Source organism: Delphinapterus leucas, chromosome 9, assembly GCF_059928025.1.
Source record: "Delphinapterus leucas isolate spDelLeu-1000000601 "Yukka" chromosome 9, BTC_Dleu_Yukka2, whole genome shotgun sequence".
Lineage (NCBI taxonomy): Eukaryota > Metazoa > Chordata > Mammalia > Artiodactyla > Monodontidae > Delphinapterus > Delphinapterus leucas.
In genome coordinates this window covers 58,701,377-58,713,732 of record NC_143137.1, presented here as the reverse complement: position 1 = coordinate 58,713,732, position 12,356 = coordinate 58,701,377, and the positions used below count along the sequence as shown (strand labels likewise).

Genomic DNA, 12,356 nt, shown 5'->3' with positions numbered 1-12,356 from the left:
GGCTCACGGGCTCTAGAGTGCAGGCTCAGTAGTTGTGGTGCACGGGCTTAGTTGCTCCGCAGCATGTGGGATCTTCCCAGACCAGGGCTCGAACCCATGTCCCCTGCACTGGCAGGCGGATTCTTAACCACTGTGCCAGGGAAGCCCCTAAGCCAAAAGATTTGTAAGTAAAGTTATCATAATTGTAAATTCTGGTGTTTGTTTCTCTCTAGTACCTTGGGGGGAAAATTCTTATGTCCTTGCTTTGGTCTGGCTTGGACATAAGTTTAAATATTAAACTTATGTTTTAAAAAACATAAGTTTTTTAAACTTATGTTAAACTTAAACTCTTCCATTAAAAAATCTATCTATAAAAAATAAAAAATCTACCTATCTATAAAAAATCTATCTAAAAAATCTAAGTTTAAACTTAAAGTTTAAACTTAAACTCTTCCATTAAAAAATCTATCTGCACCAGGCTCAGCCTCTGTGGCCATCCAAAGTCCTGACATTTCTCTGGAATACTCCTTGGGTTTCAAACTTAAACTAGCTCCAAGCCGAATTTAAAAAATTGGACTTTTGTTTATATATGAGAAAAACAAAATTGCCTTTTTTAAAAAAATTAAACACACTGGAGCTGTGTTCTGAATGAGTTGCAGGATTTACCGCTTTTATTTGGGAAGACTTGTTTCTGGGTCTTACTGTCATTCTGTTAAAAAACTGCTTGTGGGGCTTCCCTGGTGGCGCAGTGGTTGAGAGTCCGCCTGCCGATGCAGGGGACACGGGTTCGTGCCCCGGTCCGGGAAGATCCCACGTGCCGTGGAGCGGCTGGTCCCGTAAGCCATGGCCGCTGAGCCTGCGCATCCGGAGCCTGTGCTCCGCAACGGGACAGGCCAAAACAGTGAGAGGCCCGCGTACCGCAAAAAACAAACAAACAAACAAAAACTGCTCGTGGGCCACTCTGGAAGAAAGAAACTGAGAAAAAGCAGGAGCTAAACTGTGTTGCATTATAACATTACAGGGATTCTTGACTTGCCCTTGGCAACTAGAGGGGAAGGAAGTATTAGGAGCCCCAGGAAACATGAGGAAGTGGGAAGATGGAAAATTGCAGACCCCAGCAACCTGAGGCATTTGCGGCTAAAGAGAAAATGGCCCTGATAGACTCCCCTGTGTAGGGATTGGCCGAGTTCTTTAGGAAAAGTGAAGTCAGCCATTCAGTTAGCTTCTTCATCTGTGCTGGGATCCTTCTATTATCCCCAAATCTTTATTAAAATCCTGTGATAATAGCAGCTGTGTTGTAGAGCTGCCTTGAGGAATGAAGGAGAAGGTGGCTTATGCACATTTGGAGCAAAGATGAAGAAGGGAGACATCAGGCAGCAAGAGTGGTGACAAAACATGCATGGGTGGCTAAGGCAAGGCCAGAAGAAGGAATTCTGAGGGACAGATGACAACCAGCAGCCAGAAGAATATACACTTCTCCCACCCCAGGAGCCTCACGAGTATTAAAGAAGATGCTGAACTTCCCAAAGCTACATGGCAAGGGTATGTAGCTGAAATAAGACATGTACCCAGAATACTGGAAGACTCAGAGATCTATGAATTATGTATAACACACAAATTTCTTTTTTTCTCTTTTAAAAAGTCAATAGTGGGTTTCCCTGGTGGCGCAGTGGTTGAGAGTCCGCCTGCCGATGCAGGGGACACGGGTTCGTGCCCCGGTCCGGGAAGATCCCACATGCCGCGGAGCAGCTGGGCCCGTGAGCCATGGCCGCTGAGCCTGCGCGTCCGGAGCCTGCGCTCCGCAACGGGAGACGCCACAACAGTGAGAGGCCCGTGTACCGCAAAAAAAAAAAAGAAAAAAACAGGCCGTATCTTCAAATAAGGTCACATTCTGAAGTAATGGAGATGTCAGGACTTCCACAGATGAATTTAGGAGGACATAATTCAACCCGTAACAGTCAGATTCTCAAGTTGGGTAGAAGGAGCTCTTCCTAATTGTACACAGAGCCCTGAAAATTCTGATCTGCTCTTCACATATTTCTTAAAAATGGACACATTTCTTCCCCTGCCTGCCCCAGTCCCTAAGGGAGTATCCTGGCTTGGGAAGTCATGGTTACCAGTGAAAATGTGTGATATCTTTCAGGGGGTATTTGGGCAAAGCAGGAACCACTGGTCTTGGGGAATGTTTTAATAACCTAGACAATAAATATTTAATATGCTATTAAAATAAGATTTTTTTCTGTATATCAACTACATGTAGGTGAAAAGCTGAAAATAATTTTCCTTTTTTTTTTTTTTTTTTTGCGGTACGTGGGCCTCTCACTGCTGTGGCCTCTCCCGTTGCCAGGCTCCGGACGCGCAGGCTCAGCGGCCATGGCTCACGGGCCCAGCCGCTTCGTGGCATGCAGGATCCTCCCAGACCGGGGCACGAACCCGCGTCCCCTGCATCGGCAGGTGGACTCCCAACCACTGCACCACCAGGGAAGCCCTAATTTTCCTTTTATGGCTTCAGAACAAAGTGGAAAATTTACATGCAATGGCCATGGGATGGATTTATTTCCATAAAATGGCATTCTCTGCAGTTTCAATTTCATGCAAAGAATTCTAAGGGTTTAAAATGCTACTCAACAGATCCCTGCTTATTTGATGTGCAGTGAAGGAAACAGTTGTGAATTCTGGCTTAGTTTCCAATCTAAAAGGATTTAAGGAAAAGTGGTGTTTTCAGCTCTAAGGCTTAAAACTTAACCATATTCTAGAATTAGATCAAACAGAAGACAAATTAAGATTTTCTATAGATTATATGGAGCCAGATTCAAAAGTTGATGTTAATTAAGACCATTTCACAGAGATTCTAGTGTACATTTTTAATGATGTGGACATGAGTAATTATCTTATTAAGTAGTATTGGGACCTTTCACAAACAGCTCGGATGTCAGAAGGGGGCCTAAATGCCTGTGTTCATCTATGTTCTTCCCATATCAACCTAGTGGAAACCCAGGTTTGGAATTCAACCCCTTCCCAGATTTCCACAGGAATACCAATGACTTCAAGTATATATTTGGATATTGTACACACATTGAAGATCCAGGGATTACCAGGAGCTCTGAGCACAGCATTCTGCCAGTCCCTTTCCTCCTACTCTCTTTTCTGGCTTTCTCATTTTTATGTTTTCTCCACACACACACACCCCCCCCACCTCGTCCCCAAGCCACACCATCCCTTCATTAACAATGCCAATTCCTCCTCTCAGTTTATGCACAGCATGAATTACAGCATATCAAATTATTACCTCAAGTAAACACAGTGCTTTCCCTAAGAACAAATAGGAGAACAAACTTTTCTCTACTCCATTACACATTGACCATGGGTAACTTACTTAACCTCTCTAAATCTAACGGAATACAGTGAAAATCGCCCCATAAGATGAATTTGGCACATGACTGGCACTGACTTCAATCCTCTGATCAGCCCTTTCTTAATCAGGAAAAGCTAAAGTTTATTTGGGTGGGAAGAAAAAAATGAGTGACACCAGAAGAGGAAATAGTAAACAATCTCAAACCATTTGGGGAAAGCCGGGAAAGGAAAATAGATCTCTGAATCCCAAATATTCTCTTGGCCCAAACTGGCCAGTTAAATAGGAAACTTTAAAACACCAAACTTCAGCAGGCCCTGGGTAGTGTGGATTGCACACTTGGACCCTGGAACTTTCTGCATTTCATTAATCATGTAATAAAATGACTTTATATTTTTTTTTACACAACTGAATTTTTAGACCTCACTTATCATATTATGGTGGGGTTTTATATGAATATGGAATTTTTTTAGGCCTTATATATCTTATTAAACTCTCAAAATAACTACCCCACTTAACAGTAGAAAAGGAAAAAAAAAAAAAACAGACACTTCTGAAGAAAGTAAGGGACTTAATAAATTGGTAACAAGAGTTGGGACTCCTACCAGTTCTTCTGATGGCAACTAGACTAATTCTTCCTGGACAGCATGCTTTGTTCCCCAGGAGACTTCATCAAGACTAGATAACAGAAAATTATTTTTCCTCCAAAACACTCGTTTGGAATGATACTCAGTTAATTATCTCATATTTCACCTGGCCTGTGTCCATATGTTTTAGAAACTTTGTGGGTCCATGCCTTCCTATTGGTGGCATCCAATTGCAAGCTGGGTCTAAAGCAATCTGGCAATATGGTGAAGTCAATCAAACAAGCAGTCATTTCAGTTAAATAAATAGAATGGGTAATTCTATGTCAGAACCACCCCCCCCCAGTGAAATTTTCATTCCGTACTGGTATAAAGAATTTTGCAATAACATCAAAGTTGAAAGTGAGGAAAAACTGGTTCTGTAGTGATTTACAGGCTAAGATGTATAATAGTAATAATAATAGTGAGAAGAATAGCAAGAGATTCCATTTATTGAGTGCTTACTTTATTCCAGGTACTGTGCAAAACACATCGTAATTTAATCTTAATGAGAAACAATTTTATAAATCTATTTTTGTCTTTTTCACTAGACATGAAGAATTTTGCATTGATGATACAATAGCTAACATTTCCAAGAAAACTCTAGGCTTTGATGCCTACTCCCTGATCAAATAGGTAGATGTGAACAATTATGAGTAAAACTTCCAGTATTGCTGTCATATAGAAGAACAAGAACCACAAGAAATGACCATGATATCTGATTTAGTATTTGCTTCTTAAACAGATGCTGCAACATCTGTTTTCTCCATTCATCTACCCTGCAGGTGTAAGTTAATGTTTCTTACGTATTGGGTATTTCTCACATGCAGAAAATACTCATATACTTTATGGAAAAACCTCATTCAAAGCCAGGAGCAAGTTTCACCATGATACTCTAGTGTAATTTGCCTATGTTTATGGCATTGCTTTCTCCCTGCTCTCACAAATAACTTCAACCTGTCTTCTAGACAAGTAGAGATACTGGAGCAGTTTCAGTCTTAAAGTTCCTGTAGCATAATTCTTTAATGAGGACTTCTATATCTAACCCCGAAACCATGTAGTCTGTTGGTATGATCAGAAGAAGGATTTGGAAATCAGAACAAAAATACTGGCCATCAAGTGATAGACTACATGTTGGCATTTTGGTGATAGGCAGACTGGGTTTGAACCTGCCTTCTGCCGTTTATTAACTGTGTGACCTGAGATGTTTTACCTGTCTTCTCTAAGCTTTAATTTTTCATCTTTAAAATGAAGATAAGAACAGTGTCTGTCTCATAGGGTCAGTGTGAAGGTTCAGGGAGTTAAGGCACATAGATGTGTTAACATAGTGCCTGGCACATAATAAGAGCCTAGTAAACATTACTTATTATAATCACTCCTCTCTCTGCCACTTTGTGCAAATTTGGCCAAGTCATTCAACCTCTCTAACCTCTGATGCTATAAGGAAATAGATTAAACTAGATGTCTTCTAAAATCTTTTTCTGCTCTAATTTTCTATGAGTCGAAATCATTCTGCACATTCATAGGAAATATAGTTAGCACTCACCAAATACTCAATATGTTCCTCTACATTTCTCAGCATTGTACTTGAGTTGAGACCTCATAACCAGTTCTGGCCCATGGAAATATGAGCATAAATGATGCCCAAGGCTTCTCTGGGTTCAAGGCAGTTATGAGCATGTGTGAATTCTTGCATTCCTGTTGTTGCAATATGGAAGCAGCTGGATCTCTGAGATACCACTAAAGAAAATTTGCCTGGCCTGCACTTGACTGTGACAAGAGTAAGAAATAATTCTTTGTTGTGTTAAGTAAATGAGATTTTAAAGTTTGACTGTTAAAGCAGCTAGCAGGTACTTGCCCTGACTTATATAGTACTCAAAGGCCTCCACAACCTATATCTTAAAATTGTTATGTAGGTAAAACTTTTTAAAAATAAGGCACACTATTCCTGGGGAGAGGGTGGAGTGGGGGGGAGAAGAAAGGAAATGTAATTAAAGATCAACATGTGGCCTGAGAGACATGCACGAAAAACATAAAGAGGCCAAGAAGCTAACTAAATAGGGCATTGTTTTATGTGTAGCTCCAGGCTTTTTTGGCATTTACTAGATGCCGCCCTTTTTCCAATTAGCTTGGTTTATTTCAATTAGGTGTATTTCACTGTCCGCGTAGGATGGCTCTGACTCTTAAGTTAGAAACTCCTAAGTCTGTTTTTACAACACCTTAACATTTCTCCTGGTTTTCACTGGGCATTGCAAAATTCTTAAAGCATAATTAATTTTACTATAATAACACTAATTATAAGAAGAAAAACATTTCACACCAGAGGTAAAATGGAAAGGCACACAATATCTGGTGTCCCTGCCTCACAAGATTGTTGTGAAGACCAAAGTAGATACCAGAGGTTGAAAATTATTAAGTGTTACACAACAAAGTGAGGTGGGCGGTGTGATGATAGAATGAGAGGTATATTGCAAAGACACTAGAACTTATGAAGGAGGCTGGATATCTGATATGGGAAACCTATATTTTTAAAGAGAAGACACTGGTGAGAGTCAAAATAGGAAGCATGGTTAGAGATCTACACAGGAACTTTAATAAGAAGAGCCTAACTTCATGCTACAGAGTATACCTAATTTCACTAACTATTCTCTTCCTTTAAAGAGAAAGCTACTAAACTTAATATATATTTGAAAAAATAATAACACCTTCTTCAGAATAATCGAAATTATAAGAGCAGTGAGAATGGCCTTTCTGAGCAGCTACATATTTACACATCTCTGGATAGTTTAGGGAAACTGGGATTCTTTCTTAACAAAGAATATAGCATTGGTAGGCACACATCAATGTCATTTTATTAATATTGATTTAAATGTGAATTTCAAAAGTAAATAAATACCAGTGATTCAGCTCTCCATGTCATTTATCAAGATGGATTTATCCAAGCCATTTGTGATTTGGATGGAATGTTGGAACAGGGACCACTGCTCCATAACAAACAAGATAGATGAAAATCTCAGATGACTGTTGACCTAATACAAACAAAATATCTCCTAGTTGCATTGGTTGTTGCCAAGTCCCAGTGGAGTGCTAAGAATAAATACAGCACAAGTGCGGAAAGGGGTCTGCTTGACTTTGTTTGTGATTGTGCAAGTGGATGAGCGATAGGACTGTGTGCTGATCTCTGCCACTGCATGGAAGCCACTGGATCACTGACGTCAGTGCTCAGAACGCGGTGTGCTGTGAAAGCAGTAGTCCCTCACAACATAAAAGGGAAAAGTAAATAATATGACCTGAAGAAGAGAACGAAGCTTGAGGCAATACATCAGGTCATTGAGGCAGGAATAATACTTCACTGTACCATCCAGTGAGGCCCTGCTTGGACTCTGATAGAGTGGGTTTTCCCAAAAGGGAATTGGTGGATGGTCCGAAGAAGCACTTAGCAGCATCACATTCATTTTAGAAGAGCAATGATCCATGTATTCTCCAAGACTTTGAGCTAGGTACATTGTGTAATTTACAGGAGACTTGCTTCTCCAAAGTCTGGCCAACAGTGGCCGGTTCATCTCATATTCAAGCTGTGTATAAAGAGGCAAAAATTCAGGTTGAATCGTTGTCAGTGACTCTAGATTAGATGTAACTAATTGCCAAAATGGTCTCACCACATGGATATACTAAACAGCTTTTTTGCTCCTCACCCAGTGTCTAGCAATCAGTGAAGGGGTCACTGCCAATAAGGATAGAGAACAGGGAATGGGAGTGAGAAGAGTGAAGTGTAAGACCTGGAGAAGGGAGAGAGTGGGTGAAGAACCATGGGGGCAGCTCTGATCCCTGCATTTCAATAATTTGGTCTTCTGTGACCACAAATTCCCTGAGTGGAGACAGGGAAGACTTGTTAGCAAACTGGACATGCGTCTCCCTGAAACACACACACACACACACACACACACACACACACACACCCCTGAGGAACATGTTAAATATATCTCAGTTCCATCTTAAAAAATTCAATCTTTTCAAGCCAGAAAAAAAGATTCTCAATATAGCCTAAGACCCCAAATCTGTTCAATATCAAGTTTGCTCATATTGCCTGATACCTTGATATGAAATATAAGATGGTTGGATGGGGCTTGGTGACATTCTTATTTTATTCAGCACACGTACAATTTTGTTGTTTACTATTGCTTCTTGACTCCATAGATTTCTTCCAGGTTTAATTTCCTTCTTGCTGAATTAGATCAATCAGTAGTTCAAAAGCAAAGAGCTATGTGTAGTAAAAATTACTTTTTAGATGTCTGGGATGTTTCTATTTTGATTCTTCAATGGTAGGCTAAATAGTTAGAGTTTTAGGTAAAAGCTGATTTTTTTCTCAGCACTTGAAAGACGTTTCTTTGCTTTGTGACACCCACTGATACTGAACAGAATTGTTTTGTCAGTCTAAATATCATTCCTTTATAAGCAATATGATTTTTCTGTTGATCAGCGTTTGAGGTTTTCTTTTTGCCTATTCTGCAACTGCTCCTTCTCCATGAGCTCCTTCAGACTCGGGCTTTTGATCTATCTTAAGTCATGGAAACTACTTAGCCATGATCAATCTTTTTTAGTATCTTCTTTTCCTTTATTCTTTATATTCTCTTTCTGGCACTCCACTAAGATATATGACAGAGATTCTCAAACAATGTATCTCTTTCATGTTCTCTGTTTCTGTGTTGCATTCAGAGTGATTTTCTCAGGTCTGTCTTTCAATTCATTAATTTCTTCTTCAATGAGCGTAGTCTACAGTTAGTATATTATTAACTTTTTTTGTAGCAGGTTTATCAAAATATAATTCACATACCACACAATTCACTCATTTAAAGTGTACAATTCAATGGTTTTTAGTATATTCTCAGAGCTGTGTGAACAACAGCACAATAAATTTTAGAACATTTTCATCACTCCAAAAGAAACCATGTTCTCTTTAGGTATCACTTCCCAAACACTCCCAGCCCTAGATAACCACTGATTTACTTCTGTCTGTATGAATTTTTTCTGGACATTTCATATCAATCAAACAATATGTGGTCTTTTGTTTATGGCCTCTTTTGTTTAATATATTTTCAAGATTCATCTCTTTTGTAGCATGTGTCAGTACTTTATTCCTTTTTATTGCCAAATAATATTCCATTGTGTGGCTATACCACTTATTATTTATCCATTCATCAGCTGATGGGCATTTGGGTTATTTCTATTCTTTGGATATTATGAAGAATGCTGCTCTGATCTTTCATGGACAACATTTTTTGGTGGACATATGTTTTCTTGGGTGTAGGAATGGAGTTGCTGGGTCATAGGGTGACTATATGTTTACCTTTTGCGGAATTTCCAGGTTGTTTTCCAAAGCGTACAATTTTACATTCCTAACAGCAGCATATGGGGGTTCTAATTTCTCCATATTCTCTCCAATACTTACTCTTCATAAATTCGTGTCATCCTTGCACAGGGGCAATGCTAATCTTCTCTGTGTCATTCCAACTTTAGTATATGTGCCTCCCAAGCAAGAACTTACCCATATTTTTATTATATATATATATATGAAGTGGTATCCCATTATGTATGGTTTTGATTTACCATTTGTATATCTTTTTTAGAGACATGTCTATTCAGACCCTTTGTGATTTTTAAAATTAGATTATTTGTCTTTTTATTTTTGAGTTGTAAGAGTCCTTTATGTATTCTAGATGCAAGTCCCTTATTAGATTTACGATTTGCAAGTATTTTCTCCCATTCAGTGGGATGTCTTTTCACTTTTTTGATTATGTTTCTTGCAGCACAAAAGTTTTAGTTTTGATAAAGTCCAATTAGTCTATTTTTTCTTTTGTTCCTTGTACTTCTGTTTTTATATTTCAAAAACCATTGCCAAATCCAAGGTTACAGATCTATGCCCACATTTTCTTCTAAGAGTGTTATATTTTTAGCTCTTACATTTAGGTCTATGATGCACTTTTACTTAATTTTTGTATATGATGTGAAGTATAGGTCCAACTTCTTTTTTTTTTTTTTTTGCGTGCAGATATTCAGTTGCCCCAGTATCATTTACTGAAAAGACTATTCTTTCCCCCACTTAATTTTTTTTGGTACCTTTGTCAAAAGTCGATTGACTATAAATGGAGGGTTTATTTCTGGACCCTTAATTCTACTCTATTGATCTATATGTCTGTCCTTATGCCACTGCCACACTGTCTTGATTATTGTAGCTTTACAGTAAGTTTTGAAATTGGGAAGTGTAAGTCCTTCAACTTACAACTTTGTTCTTCTTTTCCAAGATTATTTTGACTCTTCTAGTTTTCTCAAATCTCCATATGAATTTTATGATCAGCTTGTCAATTTTTGCAGAGAAACCAAGTGTAAGTTTGATAAGGATTACATCGAATCTGTAGATCAATTGGGGGAGTACTGCCATTTTACCAACATTGTCTTCTGACACATGCACATAAAATGTCTTTCCATTTATTTTCATGTTCATTAATTATTTTTAACAATGCTTTACAGATAGCAGAGTATAAGTTTTACAGTTCTTTTGTAAAATTTATATTTTATTCTTTTTTAAGCTATTGTAAATAAATTTCTTCATGTCATTTTAAGATTATTCATTGCTTGTGTATAGAATTACAATTAATGCTTTTAAATGAGGTATAGTTGATTTATAATGTTATATTAGTTTCAGGTGTACAACATGGTGATTTAAAATTTTCATAGATTATACTCCATTTAAAGTTATTATAAAATATTGGCTATATTCCCTCTGCTGTACAATATATCTTTATAGTTTGTTTTATACATAGTAGTTTGTACCTATTAATCCCCTACCCCTATCTACAATTGATTTTTGTATATTAATATTATAACCTGTAATCTTTCTGAATTTATCACTTCTAATAGTTTTTAGTGGATTGCTTAGGATTTTCTAAATACAAGATGACGTTATCTGTGAATAGAAACAGTTTTACTTCTTCCTTTCCAATCCTGAAGCCTTTTAATTTCATTTTCTTGGTTAAATGCACTGGCTAGAATCCCCAGCACAATGTATACTAGAGGTGATGAGAGCAGACATCTTTGTCTTGTTCCTGACTTTAGGGGAAAAGTCTTCAGTCTTTCATCAACAAGTGTGATATTAGCTGTGGACTTTTCTCTGAAGCCCTTTATTGGATTGAGAAAGTTCCCTTCTATTTCTAATTTTTAAAGTGCCTTTATCATGAAAGGGTATTGGATTATGTCAAATGGGTTTGCTTCATCTATTAAGATGATCATGTGGTACTTTGTTCTTTATTAATATTACATATTACATTAATTAATTTTCAGATGTAAAAACCAACTTTGCATTAATCCCACTTGGTCAAGGTATATAATCCTTTTAATATGTTGTCAGATTTGGTTTGCTGTATCTTGTTGAGGACTTGCATCTATATTCAAAAGAGATATTAGTCCATAGTTTTCCTTTCTTCTGATGTCTTTTTCTGGATTTGGTATCAGCATAAAAGTGGTCTCATAAAATGAGTTGAACTTGTTCACTCCTCTTCTATTTTTTGGAAGAGTTTATAAAGAATTGGCATTAATTCTTTAAATGTTTGGTTAAATTCACCAGTAAAACTGTCTAGGCCTGGACTTTTCTTTGTGTATAGTTTTTTTGGTTACCAACTAAATTTATTTATTTATTTATCTTTTGTTACAGGTCTATTAAGATTTTGTATTTCTTACTGAGTCAGTTTTGGTAGTTTGTGCCTTTGTAGGAATTGGTCCATTTAATCTAACTTATCTAATTTATTGGCATATAATTGTCCATATTATTTCCTTTTAATCTTTTTTTGTTTCTGTAAAGTTGGTAGTGATGTCCCCACTTTCATTTCTGATTTTAATAAGTTGAGTCCTCTTTTTCCCTTGGTCAATCAAGGCTAATTTTTGACAATTTTGTTAATTTATCAAAGAACCAATTTTTTATTTCATTGATTTTTCTCTATTGTTTTCCCATTCTCTATTTCATTAATTTCTGCTGTAATCTTTATCACCAAATGAGAAGGAAAGCATAAGCTATCTTCCTTTTTTAACTTTTTATTTTATATTGGAGCATAGGTGATTAACAATGTTGTGTTAGTTTCAGGTATACAGCAAAATGATTCAGTTATACATATACATGTATCTATTCTTTTTCAAATTCTTTTCCCATTTAGGTTGTTACATAATATTGAACAGAGTTCCCTGTGCTATACAGTAGGTCCTTGTTGGTTATCCATTTTAGGGAGTTTGCGATTGACATGACAAGCTATCTTTTTTGTAATCCAGTCTTATTAATGAAAATAAGCAAAGCCCCGAACTTGCACTATAGGAAACTAATTATTGCTTCAAACCATCTCTAGACCTTCAAGCAC

The 12,356-nt window shown here is 37.4% G+C and overlaps 1 pseudogene; it reads right to left on the bottom strand.

Moving 5' to 3' along the window:
* Window positions 1-9,394: 9,394 nt before the first annotated feature.
* On the bottom strand, window positions 9,395-9,495 carry LOC115801764 (U6 spliceosomal RNA; annotated as a pseudogene).
* Window positions 9,496-12,356: the final 2,861 nt, after the last annotated feature.